Raw genomic sequence first — 7,352 nt, 5'->3', positions numbered from 1 at the left:
GCCCTCCGCAGCTCCTCTCTCCTCTGCCCTCAGCTTCCCTTTTACATTTCCTGCCAAACAGCCGACCCCCCTCACCTCAGTCCTCCCTACTGAATCCTTCCCACTGCAGGGAGCTGCTGAGGAGCCACATGGTCCATTCCTGGATTCTCCAAGCACTGACTGCCCATCCACTCTGACCACAGACAGGGGCCACATCCCACTGCCTGCCCAGCGTCCATCCATGGAGGTGACCACCGTGTCCCCATCTCCTGCCTCACCCACTGAAGGCGATGATCTCTGTGAGACAGATGTCACCAGCGTGGCCATACACAGTGTGACCCTGCTCATCTGCCTCTGTGGGCTGGCTGGGAACGGGGCTGTCATCGGCCTCCTCAACCTGAAAATCCCCAACTATCGCTTCTTTGTCCTGGCTGTCACTGATTTCCTCTTCCTCCTGCTCACAGTCCCCTCTGCCCTCCTTTTCCTGGTGGAGGATGTGTCCTGCTCTCCTGTCATGCCCCTGCTGTACCTGAGTTTCCTTTTCCAGCTTTCAGTGGTCTCTAACTACTGGGCGCTGTTATGGCTGATGCCCAGGAGACGTGGTGTATATATGTACAAGCTCTGCAAGTTCTGCTGTCACTGTAACCTTCCTCTACGCCTGAGGTGGGTGGTGGGAAGTGTCCAATACTGGGCCTTCTTTGCTCTCTTTGCTGTCATCCCCACAGTGACATTCCTGTGCCCATCAGATGAGCAGGAGCTCTGCCAGGCAGCTCTCATCTCCATGTACATCATCATGATGCTCCTCTTCGCTACACCCATGCTCGTTTCCAGCACAGTTTAATTCATAAATTCCAAGTGGGACTCCCAGCAGCAGCAACCCAAAAGGCAGGACATTGTTATCCTCATCATTGCGCTCTTCACTCTCCTCCTCAGCCTCTGCAATTTCCTGCAGCACCTCGGTTACATCGCTGTTTCCTCCCAGGTTGTTTTCCTGCTCGCCTGCATCCACAGCAGCATCAAACCTCTCATCTACTTCTTGTTGGGGAGCTGCTGGAGGCCCTGCTCCATGGGGTCCCTCCGGCTCTCCCTCCAGAGGGTCTTTGAGGGGCAGAAAAAGAAACTGCATGCAGAAATGATCCTGCCATGGACACAGGGGTCTGAGCCTGTTTATTCCTCCCACTGCTCTGCTGAGTTACCCGAGGACAGTGGCTGAGGATTTCCTTGAGTCTACTCATTAACCAATATCCATAGGATCACCCTCCCCATGGTGCTGTATTCCTGCAGGAGAAGGGAGCAGGAGCATTGCCTTGGGTGATTTTTGTGGGATGCTCTGCAGGGAGCACATTGCAGCATGGCTTTCCTCCTCCCTCCTGGATCCACATGGCTCCAAGCAGTGCAGCTGGGCTCAGTGCTGTTCCCCAGCTCTATTCCCCATGCAATGACCCTCATGGCCTCAGCCCCAGGGAATGAACTCCATCTCCTTTGGCTCAGCAGATGAGTTCCATGGTGTTTCCAGGGAGCTCTTGCCTGCAAAGAATGGGACACCTTAACCCCTGGGGACACACCCAGCACGGGGTGGCAGTGATTTCCCAAATCCCTGCAGGGCTGGTGCCTCTGGATGGCAGGAGAGGCGTTGGGATCACAGGGAGCATCCTTCCCCTTCTGTCCAGCAGAGCCAGCCCTGCATTCCCAGCTGATGGGAAGGGACACCAGGTAGGGCTGCAGAGCTGGGGAGGGACAGCAACATTCCCTTATCCTTTCAGTGGGAATTTGTCACATTCTTCAATTCCAGAATTGAATCCCTCTGAGTAAAGTGCAGGGTCAATGGTGAACTCTGCTGAACTCCTGTGCCTGTATCCAGAAAGTACATGGAATATGGAAATTCCCATCACCAGATGCTTGGACCATTGAATTGCACAGAAATTAGGGGCTTATGCTGCTCTTCTGCAGAATGGGGCCATCCATCCTCTGGTTCCCCAGCATCAGAGTCCGGGGAAGCCCTTGAGCACCTCCATCCTGAACCTGATTGGAGAGCAGCAGGGCCTGATGGGCAGAGCCTCAACACGCGGAGCGGCCATGGGATGGGATGGAATGGGATGGCATGGGATGGCATGGCATGGCATGGCATGGCATGGCATGGCATGGCATGGCGTGGTTTGGCATGGCACGGCATGGCATGAGGACAGGAGATGGGAATTGGGAGTGATACCAAAATCAGCCACAATAAACTTTCCAACACAATAAGAAGCATTAGGCAGCAGGTGACACACAGATGGATCTCGCCATATTTCTGTTTGGGGTGAGATTTTACAACAGGGTTTTTTTCCATCATAACCTCACACTACAGTTAAAGTGTGTTTCTTATCTATTATATAAACATCACTTTCCTAGTACTCGTTTCCATGCATCCACCTCCTTCTCCAAGTCCGTTCCTGGCCCTGGAGGATAATTCAGAGTGGTCTCTGGTGATTGTATTCACTGAGTGCTGAGATTTTAAAGGTGCCCTTGACTTGAACTTTTCCTTTGGCCACGTGCTCTTGCTTCTTCTTACAGAACTTGCCCCAAAACCCCTGCAGGCCTCCAAATCTGTTTCTGCACTGGTTCCAGCCACATTTACCATCCTCTGTCCTGCTCTGGAGCACATTGGAGCTGGGCTTTCCTCCTGCCTCCTGGGTCTAAGAACCCCATGGCCAGGAGGAGCAGAGACACTGCCAGGGCTCCCTGGTGGATCAGGGAAGGATCGGGGCTTTTCCGGGGCACAGGGGTCCCCAGGGATGGTGTGGGGTGTTGCAGGCAGTTTCAGAGGGGTCAGGAGAGGCTCGGAGCAGGTTGGAGGGGGTCTGGATGCCGACAATCCCAAATCTCCACACTGGAGGAGAGCAGAGCCTGACAGGCCACGCTCAGAGTGGGGGAACAGCTCCATCTGGGAAAGCTGTGGGATGTGATAGGATGGGGTGAGGATGGGGCGTGGGGTGGGATGGGGATGGGGTGGGGAGCAGGGATGACGATGGGATCAGGATAGGAGGGGGAAGTAGCTCAACTGTGCTTCCTTGGGACCAGAGCATGTTTTTGCAATGATCTCAGAGCCCTTCCCGGAACAGGAGTTGTTTCTGAGAAGCACCCAGCTGCCTCACCCACACTGCCAGCACTGCCAGCATCATTTCTGTGCCACCGGCACCACCAGCTGGTGCTGCAGGGACAATGACCCCTCAGGCAAGAGAAACGAGGAATGATAAAACCCTGTCAGGTGAGGGAAGGCAGATGCACAATGGGACACTCTGCAGGGAAGAGTGTTTTTCAGCACGAGGGAATGAGGACACAATCACAAAAAATTTCATTTAGAGTTTCTGAGAAAAGCTACTTCCTCTGAAGAAAAAAAATAAAAATAAAAAGAAACCAAAAACCACATGCATGATAAATTACTCAGACAAACTGAATTTCTGAAGCAGGTAAAGTTACAATTTTTGACTTCCCCACTCCCATGTGATTCAACCAAGCCCTGGGGAGCAACACCAGGACAGGGCACAGACAGGAGCCAGCAGGATGGGAATGGGGAGCTCCTGGTGACCTGGGCACTTTCTCCTTCATGTCCCTGACCTGGCAGGAGCCGCTTTAGGACATGGATCCCAAAGGAGCAAGAGGGACCAGGAAGCGCCGCTGATCTGCACAGAGCCCTTTGCCTGCTGCTGCCCCACAGGGAACAGGTCAGTGGAATGTTTGCCTTCCTCCCTACCCCACCTTCCTCTCCTGCAGCAGCTGCTCTGTTGCTGACACCCTCTCCCAGTGACTGCAGTGCCCTCCCAAGCTACCCCTTCTCTGCCCTGTGCATTCCATCTGTCATTGAATCAGCTGAAATAAACTTTCTAACTCAATGGGAAGCATTAAGAAGTAGGAATTCCCTACCTGCACAGAAGGTTCTCTCCCTGATGTCTGTGCGGTGAGATTTTAGAACAGGGGTTTTATCCATCATAACCACACACAGTCATTAATGTGTTTGTTATCTAATACATAAACATCACATTCCTAGGACCCATTCAAAGGCATCCTCCTCCTTCTCCAAGTCCTTGCCTGATCCTGGAAGATCATTCAGAGTGTGTCTCTGGTGGTTGTATTCTCTGAGACATTAAAGTGACCTTGCCTTGAACTTTTCCTTTGGCCATGTGCTCTTGCTTTTTGTTACAGAACTTCCCCCAAAACCATTGCAGGCCTCCAAATCTGTTTCTGCACTGGCTACAGCCACGTTTATCATCCTGTGTGATCCTGAGGAGCACACTGGAGTTGGGCTTTCCTCCTCCCTCCTGGGTCCTAGAACCCTATGGCCAGGATGAGCAAGGACACTGCAGAGGGTCCCAGAAGGATCATGGCAGAATCACGGCTGTTGGGCGTGAAAAGGGGGCCCCGGGGACGGTGTGGGGTGATGGAGGCGGTTTTGCAGGGGTCAGGAGAGGCTCGGAGCAGGTTGGAGGGGGTCTGGCTACTGACAATCCCAAATCTCCCCACTGGAGGAGAGCAGAGCCTGACAGGCCACGCTCAGAGTGGGGAACGGCTCCATCTGGGAAACCTGTGGGATGTGATAGGATGGGGTGAGAATGGAGAGCAGGGATGAGGATGGGATCAGGATAGGAGGAAGCCACTCAGCTGTGCTTCCTCAGCCCACAGCATGTTTTTGCAATGATCTCAGAGCCCTTTCTGGAACAGGAGTTGTTTATGACAAGCACCCAGCTGCCTCAGCAGCACTGCCTGCACTGCCAGTGCCACCAGCACCACCGGAATCCCTCTGGTGCTGGAGGGACAATGACCCCTTGGGGAAGAGAAATGAGGAATGGTAGGAACCTATCTAGAGACGGAAGGCAATTGGAGAATGGGACACTCTGCAGACATGGAGTGCTTCTCATCAGGAGAGAAAGAGGAACCAATCACAAAAATCTTCATTTAGAGCATCTGAAAAAACCCACATCCGCTGTAGGAAAAAAAATATGCCAAAAAAAACCCCACACCCAACATAAATACCTCAGAGGAACTCAATTTCTGAAGTAGGCAAAGGTGCAATTTTTGATTCCCTCACTCCCCCCATGACTGCACCAAGCCTTGGGGAGCAACAACAGGACAGGGCACAGAGAGGAGCCAGCAGGATGGGAATGGGGAGCTCCTGGTGACCTGGGCACTTCCTCCTTCATGTCCCTGACCTGGCAGGAGCCGCTTTAGGACATGGATCCCAAAGGAGCAAGAGGGACCAGGAAGCGCCGCTGATCTGCACAGAGCCCTTTGCCTGCTGCTGCCCCACAGGGAACAGGTCAGTGGAATGTTTGCCTTCCTCCCTACCCCACCTTCCTCTCCTGCAGCAGCTGCTCTGTTCCTGACACCCTCTCCCGGTGACTGCAGTGCCCTCCCCAGCTCCTCTCTCTCCTCCTGAGCATCCCATCTGCATCCTAATACTGGAATGGGCCAGAACAAACTTTATGACACAGTTCAAAGCATGAGCAATCATTGACCTGCACAGGACACAGAGGGATCTCTCCTTGTGTTGTGTGTATGGTGAGACTTTACAACGGGGTATTAATCCATTAGTGTCCCGTTCCTCGGCTGTTCTAATGGCCTGAAAAGGCTCTGGATGGCCTTGGGGCAGCCCACACTCCAAAGGACGAAAGGAGTCTTCAGGTTTTTCAGTTCTTCAGTGTTGTTTAATAGTTCTTATCTACAATATTTTCTCCCGGCCTGACAGAGGTCCGCACAGCAAGCCAGCCATGACCACACTGCCTGCCCTCGGGGCGGTCACTTATCTTTATACCAAAAACTACGTGTCAGATATTTACCTTTTCTCCCCAATACCTTTCACCCTTATTGACAAGTGCACATTCAGTAAGAACCAATCTCAAAGTGCCACCATCACCACCGAAGATGGATGACAAGAAGAAGAAGAAGAAGGACAGGACACGCCCTAATTCCTCCATCTTGTCCCCTAGAACCCCCCTGTACCGAGATTCTAAAACCTGTGTTTTCACTCTATAATTAATCTATCCCTTCACCATTTATCCCCATGTGATCCTCCCATCCTCATACAGGTGTTGCTTCCTGTGCAGGATCAAAGTCCAACCACCAAACACTTCTGGCAACGTTCCAGGACTTCCGAGCCCCCCAAGGGTTGTCTCAGTGACTCTGCACATCAGGAATGCTGTGCTGAGGTCCCACACATTAGAACCAGATGTAGGCATTAAAAAGTTGTTTTTTTTTTTTATCTAATACACAAAAACCATTTTCCTAGAATTCATTTCCATGCATCCACCTCCTCCTGGAAGCCCTTTTATGATCCTGGAGGTTTATTAAGAGGGGTCACATTCAATGCATGCTGCCATATTAAAGGTGCCCTTGCCTTGAACTTTTCCTCTGGCCAAGCACTGTTGTTTCTTCCTCCAGAATTTGCCCCAAAACCACTGTAGGCCTCCTGATCTGTTTCTGCACTGGTTCCTGCCATGTTTGTCATCCTGTCTGCCAGGCTTTACATCCTGTGAGAAACAACCACCCACTTTTTAAAATTTCTAAAGGTTTAATAAACCTTAACAAAAAATGCGACAAAAGGAGTAAATAAGGAGAAGCAGGCCTGGGAGCTTCCCTCATGGCTGCCCACCACGTGGCTGGCTGATCTTCAAGATGGATGCTTCACCTTTGATACCCCGGGGGTTGCATCAGCTAAACCTGGCCCCTCCCAAAGTCTGTCAGTCAGCCCTTCTTTGTGTTTATTGCTGGAGCCTGCTTTCCTGCAGCTTGACTGGAGGGTCAGGTGTTCTCATGCTGCACCTCTTCCCCCCCCCCAGCAACAAGCTTTTGTACAGTCCTTCTTTCTACCTGTCCTAGATGACTCAGGCTCTCTGATGGAAACAGTACAGAGGGGGGAGAAGAGGACTCTGGGGACGACAGGGGACATGTAAACAACAGATTGCAATAACATAATTATACATCAATAAAGCTTCTCTTAATATTCACAAAGTATTCATCCCTTAACTGTGAGAGCCAATCATCCCATTATCCATCTATAACACATTGTTTTAATTTTGGCAACTTTCCTTTTAAAAAACTTCAGAAGAACTGAAAATATTTATTTTCTGTGTAATTTATCAGCCTCCTGTCAAACAGCCCAAACCCCCCACCTCCCTCTCCCACCCCACAATTCCCACTGCCCTCCTCCCCTGCACATCTCACTCCTCCCCATGGAATCCTTCCTACTGCAGGGAGCTGCTGAGGAGCCACATGGTCCATCCCTGCATTCTCCAAGCCCTGATTGCCCATCCACTCTGACCACAGCCAGGGGCCACATCCCACTGCCTGCCCAGCACCCATCCAGAGGATGTACATCGTGCCCCCCTGCCAACTAACCC

General features: G+C 51.8%; 1 pseudogene; it reads left to right on the top strand.

The window, feature by feature from the left end:
- The first annotated feature begins 220 nt into the window (after positions 1-220).
- Positions 221-1,140, top strand: LOC131084521 (mas-related G-protein coupled receptor member H-like; annotated as a pseudogene).
- The last annotated feature ends 6,212 nt before the right edge of the window (positions 1,141-7,352 follow it).

The sequence above is a fragment of the Melospiza georgiana genome, chromosome 6 (assembly GCF_028018845.1).
Source record: "Melospiza georgiana isolate bMelGeo1 chromosome 6, bMelGeo1.pri, whole genome shotgun sequence".
NCBI lineage: Eukaryota > Metazoa > Chordata > Aves > Passeriformes > Passerellidae > Melospiza > Melospiza georgiana.
The sequence above is the reverse complement of the archived record's forward strand: the minus strand, read 5'-3'. Positions and strand labels throughout refer to the sequence as shown.